This window comes from Bidens hawaiensis, unplaced genomic scaffold, assembly GCF_021521415.1.
Source record: "Bidens hawaiensis isolate Kalapana, Puna unplaced genomic scaffold, B.hawaiensis_p1.1 tig00033136_1, whole genome shotgun sequence".
Lineage (NCBI taxonomy): Eukaryota > Viridiplantae > Streptophyta > Magnoliopsida > Asterales > Asteraceae > Bidens > Bidens hawaiensis.
This window is the reverse complement of record NW_027495666.1, coordinates 12475-35589: the sequence shown is the minus strand read 5'-3', so window position 1 is coordinate 35589 and position 23115 is coordinate 12475. Positions and strand designations below refer to the sequence as shown.

Here is a 23115-nt window from a genome sequence, read left to right as displayed (position 1 = left end):
ATAGAGAGAGAGAGAGAAAAAAGATGCAATATGCTAATGCCTTATCGTACAAAACGTACGCGACAACCGGGAGTGTCGATTTCTACCTTCGATTTAGTTGCGTTCAGTTGAAAAGATTCCGTATATTTTCAGCGAGAAGGGTAAAATTGTCTTTAGATACGTAATCAAAATTTAGTAAGTTGCGTATAAACGGTTACGATCCTGATATATAGCTTAATCAAAATCTATTTCCTTTTTACGAACAATTTTTGTACCGAGATCAAATCAATTGAGTTTAGGAACCAGTTTTCAACCGATTTTTGATCTAGGGTTTTGAAATGAAAGACGACCGTAAATGTAAGTTTTTTCTTTGCTTGAACTAATTGGCATTAGTTGTATAGTATGTTTTAATCGTACTTGCTTCTGCATGTTAGTGTACTATGACAATCACATGATAATATATTAGTTTAGTTTGCGAGCATATTACGAGCCTGTGCACATGATAGATTTGAAGTTTAGAATATAATCGTATTTACTACCGTGTTAACATGATGGCTTTTGATGTTTATAATATGAGCGTATTACGAGCGTGTTAACATGATTGCTTTTGATGTTTAGAATATGAGCGTTTTACGAGCGTAACATGCTAGTTTTGAGGTTGATATTTATTTTTATTCATGCTATTTGTATGAGCTGTATTAAGAGCGCGTTAACATGATTGCTTTTGATGTTTAGAATATGAGCGTTTTACGAGCATAACATGCTAGTTTTGAGGTTGATATTCATTTTTATTCATGCTATTTGTATGAGCGTTTCGAGAGCGTATAATATATGTATTTATTTTAATATATATATATATATATATATATATATATATATATATATATATATATATATTTGCAGATGATGCAAGTGTTTTAGTTGAAGATCAAGGGAATGATATTATTCCTGAAGTTGCTTCTTCTTACAAACCTGTTAAAGGAATGATGTTTTCGTCAACAGATCAAGCATTTGATTTTTATAGTGAATATGCTAAGAAGGCTAGATTTGGGGTTCGCAAAGGTGGATCGTACATGCATGATGGGGTACTAAAGACCAAGTATTTTACATGTTGTAAAGAAGGTCACAAGCCAACCAAAAGTTATTATTCGAAAGGTGATTATAATGAATCAAACAAGTCATATTATAAAAGGAGGAAAAGGCCTACAATTAGATGTGATTGTAAAGCACATCTACAGTTAAAATCTGTGGACGGTGTAATTTTCGAAGTACATAATTTTTTTGAAGGCCATAATCATAATATGGCCTTATAAGAACACAGTATGGTGGTTTTGAAAAAGTCGGTGCAACTAAAGATGATTGTAAGAATTTTAAACAAGGTTTGAATTATTTTATTAGAGAGTATGATGCTGAGATGATTGTTCAGATATTGTGTGCGAAGAAAACATTTTCATCCTATTATTCATTTTAATATGATTTTAATGACGATGGTGAGTTAATTCGTGTTTTTTTTACTGATGTGATTTCAAAGAGTAATTATTTTGCATTTAGGGATATTATATCTTTCGATGCTACATTTAAGACTAGCAAGTAAGTTATTGATCCATACAGTTACAATATAAAATTCTTGTATTAGTTTTTGTGTTTTTGTATGTATAAATATGTTTTTTTATGTACAGGTACAAGATGGTTTTTGTACCATTCACGGAAATTGATAACCATTGTCATAGTGTGACTGTCGGTGTTGTATGATTAGCTTCCGAAACTACTGAATCATACATATGGTTATTGAAAAAGTTACTTAAGTCGTTTGGTAGTGCACCGGAGGTTATTGTTACCGATCAAGACCAGGCTATGAAGCAAGCTATTGCATTTGTGTTTCCAAATACAAGGCATAGGTTATGTATGTGGCACATCATGAAGAAGGTTGTTGGCAAGGTAAATTTAACTGTTTTAATTTAACTGTTTTCTATAGTTTAAATAGTGAGCGTTTTATGAGCGTTTTAACATGATAGTTATTTGGAGTTTATTGTGTGAGCGTTTTACGAGCGTAACATGATAGTGTATTTAAGTCATGAGCGGTTTACAAGCGTTTTACATTTGTTATCAGGTGGGAGCCAATTTAAGTAATATCGAAGATTTTAAGCATAAGATATATGATATTGTGTGGATGGATTCAATTAGTCCTTCTGAATTTGAGGATAAATGGCAGATGATAATGGTTGAGTTTGAGCTTGACAGGAATACTTATATGTATGAAATCAAATTTGATTGGATACCTGTTTTTTATAGAGACGAACCTTTGTCTGGATTGATGCATACAACATCAAGATCAGAGAGCGAAAGCCATTTTTCGGTCAAGATACAAATTCTCAGTTAACACTAGTTGAGTTTTTCAACCATTTTGATTTTTGTATGGAGATGCAAGGATACAATGGCAGACGGTGTGATCATGAAAGTAGGTACACGTATCCTAAGTTAGAAACTAGAAGTTATCTTGAAAGGGAAGCAGTTAGGATATATACAAGATCTACTTTTAATGATGTTCAAGATGAAATGAATGAAACTGTTGGTGGTGTTTCACAACTCAGTGCTTCTGAAGAAGAAGAAGGATGTTATTTGAGGTGTAAAATATGGGATTTTAATGCATATGTTCCAGGATTCTTGGAGGTACTTATGAGCATTTAATAAGCGTTTTAGTTTTAAATTTTTTAACATTAAACTAATTAACCTGGGCGTATTCATTGTTTTTTAGGTTGTGTTTAAGAAGGATGGTGAATTTGGTGAAAAGTCTACTGCAACATGCTCTTGCAAAATATTTGAACAATATGGTTTATTGTGTCGGCATATTTTTTACGTCATGAATTTGTATCAAGTTAAGAAATTTCTGAAAAGATATATAAATGATCGATGGAGAAAAGTGGTTGCGGTGAATATTAGAACAATTCCAATATCAGAGTTTGGTAATGATAATAACAGGAAAATCAAAGAGATTTCAACAGAAATATAATATGCCGGTGAATACCTTATCAACAGTTATGCTGTAGATATGGATGAACTGATAAAAGTGAGAGATGAGATAAATTTGATGATTGAAAAAGCAGACTTAACTCGGTATGAAAGAGTAGGTCCATCTAAAAGGGATAGATTTGCTGTTGTTATAGGATTTGAACAACCATCAAAACTTACTGTTCGTTTGCCTACTGGAATAAGGAACAAGGGTCGTGGCTCACACAAAAGAGTCAAATCAAACAAAGAGATAGCCATTAGTCGATCTGGGAAAAGTTATAGGGAGTGTCAGATTTGTCACCAACCTGGCCACAATAGTAGAACTTGCAAAGCATGGCAAAAGAAACAATGAATGTTTAGTGAAGCTTATGTTAAGCGCTTTAGTTTGAATGAATGTTTATATAGAATCAAGCGTATGTATAGCATTTAGATAGAAAGAGATAGCCATTGGTTTTGGTGTTTTACTGTATTGTTTGAAGAATGTGGATTTTATAATAACTTTTTTTAGATAAGCGTATCACAAGCATTTTAGATATGCATGTAATTTCAACCATCGTTTATTTATAAAACACCGGATAACACAGCATCAGACCATATCCAAGTATGATTACAAGATCAGATAAAACAAAAGAAGACAAAAAACTTACATTATCAGACCCCATCATACCCATCTTCAGACCCATCACTCCTTATTCTTGATAATCTCATGCCCAACTTCCATGAACTCCATGTTGTTTGACACCATAGAAACTGTGTCAACCAAAGTACCATACACCGAATCGTAGCATGAAGTCTGTTGTTTCACGTACTCAACAGCTTTTGCCTGGAACTCACTGTCCGGTTGCAGTAGTACTTCGTTATATGCATCAAGAGTTTTGGATTCATTCTGAAGCACAGAGTTTTGTGATTCTTGAATGGCGGTGAGAAACTTTTATCTTTCGGATTCTCAAGATCCAACCTTGCTTTGAATGCTCTTCACGGTTCTATCACATGAATACATTTTTGTGTGTTTTTAAGTTTTATAAGTGTTTTTGTGTGATCTGAATAACAAAACAGATGTTAAATATATAGACATAAGTTCAATTTTTGGTAGTTGAGATAGAGTTATTCAATGCAATTAATTTGGATGTAGGCTATCATCATCACATAAATATTTTTTCAAATAAATTGAGTAATTTTTTAATTTTTGGTAGTTGACACAGAGTAATTTAATGTAATTAATTTGATGTAGGCTATCATCACAAAAAACTTTTCCCAATTTTTGGCAGTTGAGTAGTAATAAATGTAATTAAGTTCTGAATAAAACTATATTAAAAAAATAACTTTTAACCAGCTACAGTTGTTAGCGTATTACAAGCGTGTCAGTGAGTCTAAATATTTGCCTTATTTGTCCCGAGCGTATTACAAGTGTGCAGAGACTTATGTTCTGAATAAAATTTAGAATACAGTTGTAAGCGTATATCAAGCGTCTCATACTTATGTTCTCACACCTTTTTATGTTTGCCCGTGAGTATACAGTTGTGAGCGTTGTTCAAGAGTTTTGTCTTTTTATTATGTTTTGGTCCGTGAACCTACATGCGTTTTGTCTTTTTATTCCGTTTTTACTATTTGGTCCGTGAACCTTTTTTTATATATACACTATAATTTGTTACACTTATATCCACACATTTCAAAATTTGTTTTTTCAGTTTACAATGGATGGCTCATCATCATCATCTTCACCATCTTATAAGAAAGTTTTGAAGAAGCAGATTGAGGACCAGATCGCATCAAATAAAGCTTGTCGTGAAAGGCTAACACATGAACTAGTGACGCTTAGCAATAATTTGGATTCGAGGGATGTTATTGCAAATGTTCTTGTATGAATTGCTGCTAGTACTATCCAAGATCTTGTTGTTTTGTTTATGGTTGATTTAGAAAATAATGAGTTTGAACAATATAAATTATTAGACAAGGCAATTCTTGAACTAAACTGCTCAATGAAATTGAAGTTGGAATTTCTCATGTCACTATGAGACTATTGTGTGTGAGTGGTTTTATGTGGTGAGCGTTTTATAAGCGTTGTTATGTAAATATTAATAAACGAGTGAAAGTGGAGTTTTACTTAAGGAACTTGTTTACAGTTGGAACAGAGATTGAAGCCCAACACATCAAGAATTTCACGCTCCATATCAAGTACCTGATATGATAAAAATTCGTGGGTTGGGTAAGAGGTCAAAACATGTAAAAGTTGTTAAAGTTGTAAACAGGTCGGGACGGTTTGTGAGTGAATATACCTCTTTTTTAGTGTAGGTGCCGTCTGTGATGAAACAGAAGTCTTCAACACGTGGAGCAATGATATCTTCATACTTCCTTAAAATTCAATAAAAAATAGGCATATTGTTAGATTGTGTTACACGAATAAACAATACTCTACTTGACTGCATAATAAATTGGACATTATGAATCATTAATTAAACAAAAAGGAAAAATTACGAGGCGATGAGCATGCAGGTAATCCCAAGCAGTTGAAGTCTTTGTTTTTCTATGTACATTTTAGAGAGATATCGATCAATAAGAGTAACGGTTAGGTGAAATGTTTCTGCTCCTAGCCTATATTCTTCACAAACCTAAACATATGAAACAAACAACAAAACTTTGAGAAATTCAAGGACAAAACAAAATGCAATGAAAAACAATAACAATTTTGAAGTATATAAAATATTGTGAAAATGAAAATTGTTTATGCTTTAATGCTAACCTCCACAAGCCAGTCAATAAGAATGCCACGCATTTCTTGTGTAATATCCTGCTGCACTGTTTTCATATAATTAACTGAAGGTCTCCACTTTAACTGAAGAGAAAGTGGTGCAAATAATAAGTAGACATATAAAAAGGAACTTTTTGTATGTAAACCAATGTGGATGTTAGTGATCGGTTAATTATATGATATGAATATATTATATATTTAATGTAAGAATAACTTGTGAAAGTAAATGGCATTATGTGATTTTAAAACAAATTTGACTGATTCCCATGTCATAAAAGTTGTAAGAGAATGTGGTATTAACCTCTGCCACACGTAAACTGTTAAATAGTTCAGAAGCATATAAGCTGCACATCCGAGGATCCTTGTGCTTAGAATCAATGTCAATAACATTTTGATCATTTCCAGCTTCCACTTTGTTGGAAATCTTTGTTTCTCCTGCACAATGCAACAATAAATATCTTAACTTTATGAATAAATATGTACATCAGTCGAAGATTCTTTAGCATCATAATAATATCATCTTACCATTCAACAAAGACCTTTCAAGAGCTACACTTGGTTTGCTTTCTAAATCATTCACTAACTTTAGCTGTGAAGTTATTTCTCTTAATTCTTTTATACTTTGTTCAGTCACATCTTCTGTTGCTTCTGTTTTTCCTTTACAAACCTGAAGGCCCACATAAACAGCTGATGCCACCATAGCATTCTTTCCAACACCATTTGTTCTTAATTGCTTGCTAGTCTGACAACCAGTAACATCAACATTTTTTCTTATTAGCTCACTAATAATCATGGGTGTCAATCATGTCAGGTTGGCGGGCTAACGGGTTGTGGGTTGAAACGTGCAACCTGAACCCGACCCGTATTATTATTCATGTCAAAAACTTCAACCCTAACCCGCACACACATAAATACGGGTCGACCCAAACACGTCCCGTTTAACCCATTTTCATATAAAAAAACAAAAAGAAACACAAATTGATATAATTTAGAGTCGGTAGAGTAAATGAGTAATATTAATATATTTTTTGTTTTGAAAATTATTAAAAATCTTGAAAATGAATCGGAATTACAAGTGTATCTTAAGAAAAATGGAAAACGAGAAAAAAACACAAATAAAAATAAGTCTTCTTAATAGTTAAACAGGTTAACATGTCAACCCGAACCCGACTCGTTTTTATACAGGTTGTCTTAGTCGACCCGAACCCGGCCCATTTTTTAACGGGTCGTATTAGTCGTCCCAAAACCTCTTTTTTTTCGTGTCAGGTTTGGGTCATGTCAACAGTTGCAGCCCCTACTAATAATATAGCTCTCAACAAATGTATTTGAGATTATATATTAATGGGTACCTGGATTTTTATGACATTGATGATCTTCATATTTAAATCATTAAAGGGCATGTAACTGACATCCTTGAGAACAGCCCTTCTTTTGGACTGAAGGTTACCGCCAACATCAGTGGATTTGTTATCTGTGGACCCTCGTTTAGAGCTTGGTTGCAAAAACTGATCAAATTCATGTTTCACCCGAGGGTGTAGTGGAGGCAAATCTCCAGATATGCCCAACGCTTTAGCCCGTGCTCTAGTGATCCGTTTGTTGGGTTCTTTAATACTAGCAGCATGTACATTTTCTTTGTTCATGTCTGTTTGTCTTGCCATGATGATGTTAGATTGACTTGCTTTCCATGATATCTGCAGCTAAGAAAAGGTAAAATCATGTTAGCAACAATTTGTCATTTTAAAATAAAGTAAAGCAACATATTTGAGCAAGCCGATAGTTTAAATACTGTAATTAATATATTTGATCAGTTTGACTTCAAGTGAAATCTTCTCTTTCATCTAAGTTTATTATCATTAGTCAAATAAGTTAAGGATTTGTACTCTTATCTATCTGTAGCACATAGCAATACCATTCTACAGCATGGAACAAATGAAACCTCAAAAAAAACTGTTTCTATATGTTTAATCTGGCTCTAACTAGTTCAAGGGCTTATACTTATGCAGTTCTATTATTTCTGTAATAAAAATATATTGACAATAACTAAGAACTTAACACACAAGCTAATATGATAGAATAGTCATGGCCATACAATCACATTGTTTTCTACCAAAATCAGTGTGAGATTAAATAAACCATTGCATCTGTATCTCGCCTAACACGAGTTCAATTGGAGCAAAACATTATTACTTTCAATATAATTAACATATTAGATAGATCTAATGATCCTAATAGAGCAAGCAGGTTGAATTGTTCAATATGTTTTTCCAAAAGAATAAATAAATAAAATCAAGATCTGTTTACAGCATAATAAATACAAAATTCAATTTCAAACTGTTTTATCAGAATCAACCCTTCCAAAACTCCAACTATAAAAGAACAACAGATCTGAGGCTTCATAATTTAAAAATATACTTGCAATTTATATTAATTATTTACTGTTTCACAGATTATAAAAAACAAAGTCAATATAAAAACAAAAAACAAAATCAAGGAATTGTCAGAACCATTGCTGCTAACTCCTGATCAATCTACAGCTATTCAAGTACATCTGCATTTGGAACACCAGATGCATAAACACAATTGTTTTATTAATCGCATTCCTACTGGAAAATTCGACTTCAAAATTCAAAATCTTGTAATAATTTGACTACAAGCCCTAGAAGTGGTCAACGACATTAATCAGTAACTCATCGATTAGCAATTAATCTCGATTTTTACAGCACTGATTAAGTAGACCAAGAGATCCTAATAGAGCAAGCAGGTTAAACAATAAAACAATATTTTCCATAAGAAAAATTAAAATTAATTCAAGATCTGTTTACGGCATAATAAATACAAAGTTCAATTTCACTGTTTTATCAGAATCAAACCTTCCAAAAATCCAATTAGAAAAAAACAACAGATCTGAAGTCTCTAATATTTTTAAAACATACTTGCAATTTAAATAAATTATCTACTGTTCCACACATCAATTAAAAACACTAAACAACAAAATAAAATAAAACAAAAAAAAGTCAATATAAAATTATAAATAAATTATTAATAACTACTTCCAGATCAATCTACAATCTGCATAAACATAATTTTTCTATCAGTTACAAAATTCAACTTGGATATTCAAATTCTTGTAATAATTTGACTTCAAGCCCTAGATGTGTCAATGACGTTAGTTTAAAATAACTATAAAAAGACAAAATACGAAATCCTGCTGGCAAATTCACAGATCTATCTGTTTAACCGATTCATTTCAAAACAATAACACAATGCAATTACTAAAGCTTTTATTTAACTTTCAGATAGATCTTAAGATCCTAATAGAGCAAGCAGATTGAATTGTTCAATATGACTTTCCAAAGAAGAAATAAACAAAAGTAACATATGTTTACAGCATAATAAATACAAAGTACAAATTCAAACTGTTTTTCAGAATCAAACCTTCCAAAACTCCAATTATAAAAGAACAACAGATCTGAAGTCTTGTATTTTAAAAACATACTTGCAATTTAAATAAATTATTTACTCTTCCACAAATCAATTAAAACGCAAAACAACAAAATCAAATAAAACAAAAAAAGTCAATACAAATAAACTATTAACGACTTCCAGATCAATCTGCAGCTATACATGTACATCTGCATATGGAACACCAGATGCATAAACACAATTGTTATACCAGTTTCATTCCTACTAGAAAATTCGACTTCGATATTCAAAATCTCGTAATAATGCGACTTCAACAACGTTAGGTAGAAACTTTTAAAACACAAATCATGAAAACATGAAGGCAAATTCACAGATCTGTGTAGACGATTCACCAAAATAAATTCGAATCACATATGAACTTTGAAACGCAATTCGAAGCTGAAATCAATGTAAAACAAAAAAAAAAAAAAAAAAAAGTCAATATAAATAGTTAAAACTATTTACTTCCAGATCGATCTACAGCTAATCAGCTATACAGGTACATTAGCATGACCACATTTCATTCCTACTACAAAACTTGACTTCGATATTCTAAATCTGGTAATAGTTCAACTTCAAGCCCATGATACGGTCAGCACAAATTACGAACTCGTGAAGGCAAATTCACAAATCAAAATGTAAATTACTAAAATCAGTTCGAAGGTGAATTTAGATTATTTGTGTGGGAGTGAGCTTACTGTGCATTCAGCTAGCTGCGAGATCTAAATCAGTAATGGAGGTGTGGATGGAACATTTGAATTATATTATGCGGAAGCTATAGAGAGTCAAGTGTGAGTGTTTGTATATATATGTAGGGGGTGGGTAGGGGTGGGATCGTGAGAGCGGGATAAGAAGTTCACCGGAAGACTTGTCGTGATAAAGCATAGGCTAGCACATGACAAGGAAGGAAAAGACCAATCACAGGTCGGGATTCCCATATTATCCATGAATGCACGCTGGACAATGAGAAAAGGCCAACGTTGTACCTGCCCATGGCAAGGAGTTCCGTACACAAGCTGTTTGACCAATCAGGAAACATTATCATGCACAGCTATAATAATAGAAAGTTCCATTGAATGGGACAGTTGCCCCAATCATTCTCCCTCCCTTTGGCTATAAATACCACATGATGACTAACGGTAAAGGGACCACACTCTCTTATTCTCACTAAGAATTACTCATAACTTGTCATACTGATTCCCATGCCGGAGGGTGGTTACGAGAAGACCCCCTATTCCCCTTCCCGTAACGATTTCATGGTGTTCGGTTTTGCAGTTCACGGCCATCAGAATTCATAGCAGTTGTTAGTATTGACTCACCAAAGAATATTAAGCTAAGCCTACCAAGGGTTAACTTAGTGATTCTTCATTGGCGCTATCCGTATCAGCTAGAACTGTTTAAGCTTTGTTTAAGGCGTTATGAGCTCCGGCCAACCTCCACCAGCAACGCCGCAGTCGTCCAACCAGGATGGGTCCCAGGAAGGAAATGAGAAGCAAAAAAGAAGATTACATCGAAGTTGAAAGTGTTGGGTTTTACTAGGGGTGGCAAAACAAACCCAAATGGGTTGTTTTGGGTCAATATGGAGAATTTTTAAATTTGGAATGGGTTACGATGGATCAATAGAATTTTCCAATGAGGTCAAGATGGGTTGGGGAAATGTTAGTGACTTTTTGTTATGGGTTAGAATGGGTTTGTTCATGGGTTAGAATGGACTAAAACAAGCTACATTCAATTTATTTAAACAAAACCCACGAAACCGAATCGAAACCGAGAAATCGAAACCGAAATCATTGAAACCGCATAGATACCAAAACCGACCGAAATGTAAAAAAGCAAAACCGAACTGAAAAAGAAACCCGACAAAAAGCGAACCTGAACCGATAACAAACCAGTTTTTTTAATGAACGGGGATGACGGGGGAAACATTTTAGTTATTTTACATTTTGCGTTTTTGATTTATATTTGGAGTTATTATTTTTTTTTTAATTTTTTTGAATTTTTTTTGGAGTGGTTTTTGAAACTCTTTGTACTTTAACATACACTTGGGTCAAGATGGGTTAGCTTTACCCATCTTGACCCATATCCATCATAACCCTCTATTTTAAAAATCCATCCTAACCCATACCCATTCTAACCCATCACCCAAACCCAACCCACTCACATTGCCACATCTAGGTGTAACATCCTAAATTCTCGTATTTAATAAAAGAAAGTTGTGTTTAGTTATCGGGCATGAATAATTAATTAGTATTAATAAAGAACATGGACTTGAACTAATTAAGATGGATTAAAGGGAATGGGCATTAGGTCCATGGGCTTTAAGAGATATAAATATCCCCTAAACCAACCTAAAACCCTAAATCCTCATTCTTACCATCTTATTCTCTAACACACTCCAAAAACACATACACCACACCACCATATACAGCCGGCGGCCGAGAGAGAGAAACGAGCAAGATCCGAGAGAGATTAAACGTTAGTTGTGATTAGATTTTTGTTATTCGAGTCCTACACGAGATCTAGAGTTCCTAAACAATCTAACCAAGATCGAACGAGCACAAAAGGTATGTTCTTGACCTTTAAAGTTTACGTTTTATTGAACGTTTTTACCATAAAGGTCCAAACTTTACGTCATTCCGGGCTAAGTTTTACCCGAACAAGGCCATGGGAATGATCGTGGGACTTGTTAACGTCATATCCAAGAATTTCTCGATGAAACACGGGTGATTCTAGTTATTAAGAATGAACAGAGGCGAATGCTGAATAACTTCGCCTGCAAGCTAACTTCGCCTTCAAGCAAGTTCGCTTGCAAGCAAGTTCGCCAGCCAAGTTTGCCTGGCATATGTTCACTTAAGGTTAACTTCGCCAAACCTAACTTCGCTTGATGTTAAGTTCGCTACAAGCAAGTTCGCCTACCTTATCAACTTTGCTGAACCATATGTTCGCTGGACTCTAAGTTCGCCGAGTCTTAAGTTCGCCGAACCTTAAGTTCGCTTAAGTTAAGTTCGCTTAACATGCATTTTAAGGTAACGAATCGGGCTAACGAATGAGTAAGTGAATAAAATAGTAACTTAAAATCCTAATAGGAAATGCGTTAAGACAGTTAATGAAAATAAAATTTTTCCAAGCTGACCTGGCAGCTCGACCCCAGCTAGGGGCTCTGCCCCTTGGACCCTGCTAGGGGCTGCCGCCCCTAAACCCCGCTGCCAGGGGCGCTGCCCCTGGACCCCCGTTCGTTGTGGGTAGTAGCTAAGACTAGAAAGATGATATGAGTAGTGATAGTTAATTGATACGTGTACTTATTATACAGTCAGCCGTGCACAACTGAAGAAAAGGATTACGATTAACGGTGAACGTAACCGCATTCAGGTGAGTTTCTAGCCCCATTGATGTGTTATGTTTTCGGGGCTGTGTGCATACTCAATATGTTTGTTAATACGCTTATCCTAAGAGATAAGTGTATGCCTTATGTGAATAATGTGAAATGTATGAATGCTTGCTTGATGGTACGTGAACGATCTTCGGATATTGCACGTACTGTCAGGTTGTAACGCTATGTATGAGGTAAGTGTGATATGTATGCTTATGTGTATGAACATGATAAAGTTAATAAAAGAAGGAAAGGATGGTTGTATGGTTACGAAAAGGGTACCGAGCCCTAATAATATTCGAGGTATGATGTATGGTTGTATGGTAACGAAGAGGGAATCGAACCCTACTAATATTCGAGAACTAGGGAACCGAACCCTACTAATATTCGAGGAAAGAGGGTACCGAGCCCTAATAATACTCGAGGAAAGAGGGTACCGAGCCCTAATAATACTCGAGGAAGGAGGGTACCGAGCCCTAATAATACTCGAGGAATGTAGGGCGTAATGCTCTTTATAACGTAAGATATGAAAGCAAGTTAGTACAAAAGAAACTATGAAAGTATGATTGAAAGAATATAAGTTTATGTGTATTGTATAATGTATGATTAACTAGAAATCACTCAGCGTAGCTGACTTTTAGTATGCACGCAGGTGAGTAGGATGAGGCAGCTCGCTTGAGGAGACACGTGGCATTGGATAAGAGGATGGCATCAGAAGGCTCAAGACGTGATATGTTTTAATTACTTTGTTTTTGAAAGACAAGTTGTTTGTTTAAGACAAGTTTTGGATTGTTAGGAAATGTTTTATGAAAGTTTTTTTAATGTTCCGCGAATGTTTAAATTAACTATGATATTTAGAACTGCGTTTATGAGTAAATCCAACACGAAAGTAGGGCTACCGGTAACGGGGCCTTACAAGTTGGTATCAGAGCAAAGTTCGAGAGATTTAAGCATCCTACATGCTTAGACTCGAACAGGGAATGGGATTTAAGTAAGAAAAGAAAGAAGATGCCAGTTCAAGAATGCCATATGTCGCTCAAGCAAGATCAGTAAAGGTAAAGTGTATGATTAAATGATATATGTTAATGAGAAAGAAAAGATATGTGAACGACAGGGATAGGAATAATTGATTGTTTGATTTGACTAACTGCTTAAGTAGAACCAGCACAAATAGACTCATAAAGGGAAGTGTATAGGACACGGAAAGTAACGTGATCAGCTAATCACAGCTGGCCACTGTTATTACCTGTTAGCCTTACTATCCTTGTACTAAATAGTTCCTTGAGTGACGATGTTTGTGTTTTCCCTTTTAGAATGCGATGGCTGGAGCTGGAGACATTGCTGGAGCTGGAGGTCGCACTGGACGACGCGGCAGGCCTCGTCGTGTCCAGCAACCTTCGGTTGAGACATCTTCCAACATCGGAGATGAAGGAAGCGCGGCTAGAAGAGACCCGAACAACAACGAAGGGTTTCAACTGGATCTTGCAATTCAGGCAGCTATTGTCCAAGTTGTAGCCATTGCTGTGAAGAATATTACCCCTGAAGGGTCTGCTGGAAGCCGTGAAAGAACTGCTGGAGGGGCAGGAGGTGAGGGTAGGAGAGATGAGGAAGAAGAGAGGGAGGCCTCGAGGGTGGTTAAGTCTGGGAAAGCTGGTGACAGGAAGAGAGGCCGAGGTGGGTGCAACTATAAGTCCTTCAAGGGATGCGACCCACCGAAGCTGACTGGTTTGGGAGACGCAATCGCTACTCTTCAGTGGATAACCGCCATGGATAAAATTATCTGCATTAGCGAGTGTCGTCCCGATCAAGCTGTCAGTTATGCCACCCAATCGTTTGAGGATGAGGCAATGTATTGGTGGGAATCGATTGAGCAAAGAAGGAGTCGAGAGGAAATCAAGGCCATGAAGAGGGAGGATCTGAAGGAGTTAGTGATGAAGAGGTTCTGTGCTGATGCAGAAGTTGAAAGGGCGGAGATGAAGTTCCTGAACTTGAAAGCTGGGACGATGACACATCGTGAGTACACCACTGAGTTCAACCATATGTCTAGGTTGGTGCCCGATATGGTCAACACTGAGGCTAAGAGAATCAAGTGTTATATGAGGGGATTACCACAGAGAGTCCGCATGTTAGTCAGGACAAGTAAACCTGCTACCTTCAATTCTGCTGTCGAACTCGCAGAGATGGTCTATGCAGACCTGGCTGCGGATGATGTGGTGGTGGGAGACGAGAAGAAAGAGAAGAAATGGGTCGCTCCTGCTAAACTACCCGGTACCCAGATGTGGAACCCTAAGAACAAGCAGCCGAGAGTTTGGGAGAACAGGTCGTGCAAGACTTGTGGCAAGGCACACAGTGGTGAGTATAGGTGGGGAAAGGGTTCGGATACATGTCATAAGTGTGGAAAGATGCATGCTGGAGAGTGTAGAGTTGGGTCGAATGTTTGCTACAAGTGTGGGAAGGCAGGTCATTATGCTCATGAGTGCAGTTCTAAGCCTGCATGCTACAAGTGTGGTAAGACATGTCACTTTGCTAGGAAGTGTACCGAGGGTGAAGCTGGAGGGAGTAGAAAGAAGGATACTGAGCAAGCTAGGCCAAGAACCAGGGCCTACATGCTGACCCAGGAGCAAGCTAAGCAGATCCCAGATGTCGTCACAGGTACGTTTCTAGTAAACGGTATTTCCGCTTCAGTATTGTTTGATTCGGGCGCAAACAAAAGTTTCGTAGCCACACCATTTAATAAACTAGCTAAAATGAAATGTTGCCGAGTGTCTGAAACTCTTATAGTAGAAACCACTAGTGACACTTCGGTTAAAATAATGAAAATGGTTAAGGACTGTAAGATAGAATTGGAGGGACATGAGTTCCCTGTTACCTTGTATGTTATGACCTTAGGAGGGTTCGATGTGGTTTTGGGTATGGATTGGTTGTCTGAGTTTGAGGCTCAGATAGTATGTAAGAGTAGGATAATAAGGTTAAAGTCCTTGGATGGTAGTGCGGTGACGGTTTATGGTGATAATGAAAGTTATGGGCTTAATGTCATTTTGATGATAAAAGCCTAGGGTTTGTTAAGGCGAGGGTGCGGTGCCTACCTGGCGTATGTTGTCAATGCTACGGCCGAGATGAAAGAAATGAAAGATGTTCCTATTGTGAGCGACTACCCAGAAGTTTTCCCTGAGGATCTTCCGGGGTTGCCACCAGAGCGAGAGATAGAATTTCAGATAGATTTAGTACCAGGAGCCCAACCTGTCGCGAAAGCGCCTTACCGTCTAGCACCGCCCGAGATGAAAGAATTGATGTCCCAACTGCAAGAACTCCTCGACAAGGGTTTTATCAGACCGAGTGTTTCTCCATGGGGCGCACCGTTTTTGTTTGTAAAGAAAAAGGATGGGAGTATGAGAATGTGCATAGACTATCGCGAGTGGAATAAGCTTACAGTAAAGAATAGATATCCTTTGCCAAGGATTGATGATCTGTTTGACCAACTGCAAGGTTCAAGTTGGTTCTCACGAATAGATCTCAGATCAGGCTATCATCAGCTGAAGGTGAAGGAGGCAGACATCCCTAAGACAGCGTTCCGAATGCGGTATGGACACTACGAGTTCCTCGTAATGTCATTCGGTCTAACAAATGCTCCTGCAGCATTTATGGACATGATGAATAGGGTGTGTCGACCGATGTTGGATAAGTCGGTTATCGTCTTCATTGATGATATATTGATTTATTCAAAGAGCGAGTCTGACCATGCTGAGCATCTGAGAGAGGTATTGGAGACTCTGAAGAAAGAGAAGTTGTATGCTAAGTTTTCGAAGTGCGCGTTCTGGTTAAGAGAAGTGCAATTTTTAGGTCACGTGATTAATCTGGAAGGGATTACCGTGGACCCAGCTAAGATTGAAGCCATAACAAATTGGAAGACTCCACAAAATCCGACTGATATACGAATCTTCCTAGGGTTAGCTGGCTACTATAGGAGATTCATCGAAGGTTTCTCCAAGATAGCCGCACCATTGACCGTTATGACCCTAAAGTCGGTAGTATTCAGTTAAGGTAAGTTTCAGGAAGAAGCTTTTGAGGAGTTGAAGAAAAGACTCACACAAGCTCCAATCCTTACTCTACCCGATGGTGATTAGGATTTGGTTGTTTGTGCAGATGCCTCGCATCAGGGGTTAGGTTGCGTGTTGATGCAACGAGGAAAGGTGATAGCTTACGCGTCTAGACAGTTGAAAGTCCATGAGAGTACTTACCCGACGCATGATTTAGAGTTAGCAGCTGTAGTGCATGCTCTTAAGATATGGAGGCATTATCTGTACGGTACTAAGTGTACTATCTATACAGATCATAAGAGTTTAAAGTACTTCTTCGAGCAGAAAGAATTGAACATGAGGCAGAGAAGATGGTTGGAGTTGATTAAGGATTATGACTGCGACATTAAGTACTATCCCGATAAAGCTAATGTAGTCGTCGACGCGTTAAGTCGTAAGAATGAGGAAGTCCTTGCAACAGTGAAGTCATACAAGTTGATCATGAACCCAAGTCTTTTTGAAGAAATCATCAAGGTGCAGTCAGAGGTGTTAGTAGATGAAGGGTTAGTGAAGAAAGAAAGGATTTATGGCCAGCAAGATGAGTTGATGGAAAACACTCATGGGGTTAAGACTAGGTTCGACCGTATGTGGATCCCACGCCATGGTGATCTTAGAAGTCGAATCTTAGATGAAGCTCATAAGTCAAGGTACTCAATCCATCCTGGAGCTACAAAGATGTACCAAGACTTGAAAAGAGATTACTTGTGGCCTGGAATGAAGAATGATGTAGTGAATTATGTTAGTAAGTGCTTAACTTGCTTACAAATCAAAGCCGAACATCAAAAGCCTTATGGGAAGATGCAACCGCTAGAGATACCTGAGTGGAAATGGGAACACATCACCATGGATTTCATAACTAAGCTACCTCGTACAGCTAAGCATCATGATGCTATCTGGGTGATTGTGGACCGTTTGACCAAGAGTGCTCACTTTCTGCCCATACGAGAGGCCATCTCGTCAGAAACGTTAGCAAGCTTGTTCATTAAAGAAGTTGTAACCAAGCATGGAGTACCGTTATCGATCGTGCCTAATAGAGATACACGGTTTACTTCGAGGTTCTAGAAGAAATTCCATGAAGCTATGGGGACGAGGTTGAACATCAGTACGGCGTATCATCCTCAAACCGATGGACAGTCTGAAAGGACGACCAAACCCTTGAGGATATGCTCCGTGCTTGTGTTTTAGTTTTTGGTGGAAGTTGGGATGATCATCTGCACCTGGCAGAGTTCTCTTATAACAACAGTTACCATTCAAGTATTGGTATGCCACCGTTTGAGATGCTTTACGGTAGACGATGTAGAACCCCGGTGTGTTGGGGTGAGATTGGTCAGAAAGAAATGGGAAGCCTGGAAGTGGTTCAAGAAACGTCTTCAAAGTTCGATCAGATCAAAGCAAGAATGAAAGCCGCTCAAGACAGACAAAAGTCTTATGCAGATAAGCGGCGACGACCAATTGAGTTTAACGTTGGCGACAATGTGATGCTTAAGGTCTCGCCTCGGAAAGGAATTATCCGTTTTAGAAAGAGGGGGAAGTTGAGTCCGAGGTACATTGAACCGTTTAAAATTTTAGATCGTGTGGGGGAAGTAGCTTATAAGCTGGATTTACCCAATGAGTTAGAAGGAATTCATTCAACCTTCCATGTTTCTCGTCTGAGGAAGTGTCTAGCTGATGACACGTCTCACGTGCCATTGATGGACATTGATGTTGATGAACAATTGAACTACATCGAGCAACCGATAGAGGTCGTTGATCGCAAGGAGAAGCAGCTTCGCCACAAGGTTATACCTTTGGTAAAAGTGATATGGAAACATCGCAAAGGATCGGATGCTACTTGGGAAGCTGAAGATGAGATGCGCAAGTTCTATCCTAATCTGTTTAAGTAGATAGTTAGGTTTCGGGGACGAAACCTCTTTAAGGGGGGAAGATTTGTAACATCCTAAATTCTCGTATTTAATAAAAGAAAGTTGTGTTTAGTTATCGGGCATGAATAATTAATTAGTATTAATAAAGAACATGGACTTGAACTAATTAAGATGGATTAAAGGGAATGGGCCTTAGGTCCATGGGCTTTAAGGGATATAAATATCCCCTAAACCAACCTAAAACCCTAAATCCTCATTCTTACCATCTTATTATCTAACACACTCCAAAAACACATACACCACACCACCATATACGGTCGGCGGCCGAGAGAGAGAAACGAGCAAGATCCGAGAGAGATTAAACGTTAGTTGTGATTAGATTTTTGTTATTCGAGTCCTACACGAGATCTAGAGTTCCTAAACAAGCTAACCAAGATCGAACGAGCACAAAAGGTATGTTCTTGACCTTTAAAGTTTACGTTTTATTGAATGTTTTTACCATAAAGGTCCAAACTTTACGTCATTCCGGGCTAAGTTTTACCCGAACAAGGCCATGGGAATGATCGCGGGACTTGTTAACGTCATATCCAATAATTTCTTGATGAAACGAGGGTGATTCTGGTGATTACGAATGAACAGAGGCGAATGCTGAATAACTTCGCCTGCAAGCCAACTTCGCCTTCAAGCAAGTTCGCCAGCCAAGTTTTAATTAGAATGCTCAAGACGTGATATGTTTTAATTACTTTGATTTTGAAAGACAAGTTGTTTGTTTAAGACAAGTTTTGGATTGTTACGAATGTTTTATGAAAGTTTTTTTAATGTTCCGCGAATGTTTAAATTAACTCTGATATTTAGAACTGCGTTTATGAGTAAATCCAACACGAAAGTAGGGCTACCGGTAACGGGGCCTTACACTAGGTTTTACCAAGATTATCAAAGTCATATAACCTCATTTATATGAAAAAAAAACGCCGCGGATTAAGTAGTTTTAAATCTTGTTATTTAGATAAATATAAAACCGATTTTATATATAAAATCCAAGCCCCGGATCCATATACGAAACTACATGCTTACCAATATAGACAACCATAGGGTGTTTATGTAATATACCTTCAAGAATCCAAGAAAATGTAGGAGATGATAATTTGAATAGCTAGTCTTCAAAGAGAGAAGAGCCTCAAGCTTTTATACTCATAAGCCACCAACAAAACACCCTTTCTTGCTAGGATTTGATAACACTTGTTCAAGAAAAATCCTTCCTTTCTTTCCTTCTTCTTGGCCGAAATCAAAGAGAGAGAGAGGAGAGGGAGATTTCAAAATTGCATGTAATGTGAATGGGTTATGTTTGTGTTGTATCAAAAAGAAAATAGAGAGAGATAATTGATTTAAAATGAGGTGGGAGGTCTCCAAGCATATGCCCCCCCCCCCTTCTATCTATTATATTATCATCTTATTTTCTGTTAACACATAATACATAAGTGTTTATAACTTCGTGACATGTAACATATTAACATGTCGTAAGTTATATGTAACATACCATAGCCATTATCACATATATTTATTTAACCAACTTAAATAATATCATAATAAATCATCCATATAATTTATTAGTTCCTCAAGTGCAAATATTTAGAAACCTATTTTCTAAATATCGTAAGTGTTAACATTTATTTGTTAGATCATATCTAAAGTAAATATCGTGGTGTTTGTCTAGCTTGTTATTGGGTATGACTCGACTTGGATCATAATTGTACTAGTCACATCAATTATAATATGTGTCTTAGGCAGACCGATTCCAACAATCTCCCACTTGCACAAGTTACATAGAAGACTGATGCAAGTAACAAATACCGTCTAATAATGGTTTACTATCCCTAATACGTATGACGAAGTGCGATTCAATAAGATCATCCCCTTCAAGTCCCTTACTTGAAAATGATTTAGGTGAATCTATCATTTATCATTTTGTCACAGATGTCATGTCAAATCCAGATACACAGAGTGATCATTCTCTGTTGATTTAACTTAGAAGGTCTTAGACATCTTACTCTCAACGAATAAGAGGGACAAATCCCCTCTTGACTACATATGTCTCTCACAATCACCTTGCACTACACCTGAACTTAGCCTTATGTACCGTCATGTTTCAGAGCAATGAAGAACTAAGTGAAAGTATAATATTTGGTGAATATCAAGACCCAATATGTATCTCAGGTCGGAGGATACTATGATATTCGCCTTTACTCAAATTTACTTATGATAAATCACAAAGATTCCATGTAGAAACATTTGAGAGCGGGTCAGTTCAATATTTATATCTCATAAATATCTATGAACCTTGGTAACAACTCCTTGCTTTATATTCATACCTTATGAATATCCACCAATCCAAGTTCATAATAGTCTTACCTTCATACTTGTTCCCACAAATATAAACGACTACGAACATTTAGAATAATTAACTTATTCATGGATTTAAACATGCTAAAATGGAACATAACTCAAAATGTCATAATCATAAACCATAATCATATGAATGAGTCAAAATAACAATTGTTCCGATATCCAAATACAAAATCGATCAAATCCAATCACTAGAATATCGAAGTCCTAAGGCGCAAGTATGACCTTCATGCTTCGGCCTTTTAAGCAACTTCATGAGTGGATCCGCAATGTTTTGATCGGTGTGAACTTTGTGAATACATATCTTTCCCTTTTCAAGTTCATCCCTTATGTAGTTGAATCTCCGCTCAATGTGCCTCGTCTTTTGATGTGCACGGGGTCCTTGATTTGAGCAATCGCACCCTCGTTGTCACAAAAGATCTCTAGAGGGACCTGAATGGTACGGACTACCCCTAGATCGGCAATGAACTTCCTTATCCATGCAACTTCTTGAGTTGCCAATGAGGCGGCGATGTATTCCGATTCGGTGGTGGACAATGCTACCACATCTTGTTTTGCGCTCTTCCAAGAGACTGCCCCACCATTCATAACGAAAAATATCCCGAATGTGATCGAGAATCATCTTGATCGGTTTGGAAACTCGCATCCGTGTAACCTTTTACAACGAGTTCCTCCTCACCAGAACCTTATCTTTGAAACATGTCCTTAGTCCTTCTAAGGTATTTCAATAACTCTTAACCGCCATCCAATGGCTACTTCCCGGATTTTGTTGGTATCTACTGTAACATTCGTTACTTTTCAAATCCGAAACCCGACCTGTTTATTTTTCTTTTGCGTTATTTGTTATTTGAACGGTCGTTACTAAATAAATTCCCACCCTTGTTTAAGGATATATATTTCGTTTGTTTGTTTATTAATAATAACTATGAACAATATGCTATAATACCCCCCCTAACTAACTTATTACCACTTTTGAATCCACACCTATATACCAGGGACTAAATTGCAAAATTACCCAAAACCCTTCTCTCCTTCCCCTTTTCCCGTCATCACCGTCGAACCCCCCCCCCCCCCTATTTTCTTGACCCGTAATACACGCTGAAAATTAGGGAATTTACATCGCCAAATCAGTAGTTAACCAGAAGCGCGTTTACATGTTTGTTTAATCTTGGAAACTGACAGCCTTGTATACCAATTTCGCTCATCACGAACCACGACCTAAACTCGTCCCTAATCCCTATATATACTCGTCTAAAATTCAATTAAACTCGCACTCACACTCCTCAAACCATTGCGAATCATAACCCTAAACCAATTGCAACCTAGGAGCCGTGTAATATCGACATTTGAACCCATTCGTGGCCGATAACCCTAACTTGCCGTTATCCTTCAATTCATACTTGTTTAAGGTAATTGCTATATTGGTTGTGATCAGTTTTTGTTGTGTATTAAAACCCCTCTGTTGGTTTGAATCAACAGAGGGTGTATGCTCGTCAATTTGGGGCTTTATCGATTAAGGGTTCTAAAGGGTTAGGAACTAATCTGGAGTTCTGATTATTTATCTTTTGTTTCATTCTTTTAATAAGTTAACACACAAGCCTAATTGGCTGGTGTGTGTTGTGTTAAATCATTGAGCCGCCAAGGGACCCCGTGTTCGAGCCCTGGGTGCCCAGTTTTGTGTTTTTAATTTTGTTTTATTTGTTTTTGTTTTAAAAATTTATTCCTTTAATAATATTTTGTAAATCAATACCATTTCTCACTCGGTTAACAAACCAAACCTCATTAAACCTTCAAAATAATTCTCTATTAATGTTTCCGTACATGTAAATATAAACATACAAGTTTTACTTATATTTATAAAATTTATGTTTTCTAGATTTAAAACCTAAATTTTCAAAAGAGAATTAAACTTAGAATAGTTTTATTCGTCTAAACGAGTCGATCATCAAAATAAGTTTTTCGTTTAAATACATAATTATGTAATAAATATTAGCAATTTTTTTATAATTAAAAATCACTTGTGAGAATAATTAATCGTTACGCTTCATTCAACTTATACAAAATGTATATATAATATATGCAATTCTCTTGTAAATCCCAAATCCGTTGTAAACTCTTATTATCGAATCTTATTCTTGTTAGCATCCGAATATTTATTTTAGTTGTACCATGAAACTAGGGCGTTTCGTCGGGACTCATCGCGGA

The 23115-nt window shown here is 36.8% G+C and overlaps 1 pseudogene across 1 annotated transcript; it reads right to left on the bottom strand.

The window, feature by feature from the left end:
* Nucleotides 1-5088: 5088 nt before the first annotated feature.
* On the bottom strand, nucleotides 5089-9952 carry LOC143584479 (cyclin-A2-1-like; annotated as a pseudogene). The gene is made up of 8 exons (XR_013144368.1): nucleotides 9898-9952; nucleotides 7087-7434; nucleotides 6263-6479; nucleotides 6039-6172; nucleotides 5729-5821; nucleotides 5464-5597; nucleotides 5265-5340; nucleotides 5089-5167 (listed from the first exon to the last, which is right to left on the bottom strand). The product of XR_013144368.1 is annotated as a cyclin-A2-1-like (transcript).
* Nucleotides 9953-23115: the final 13163 nt, after the last annotated feature.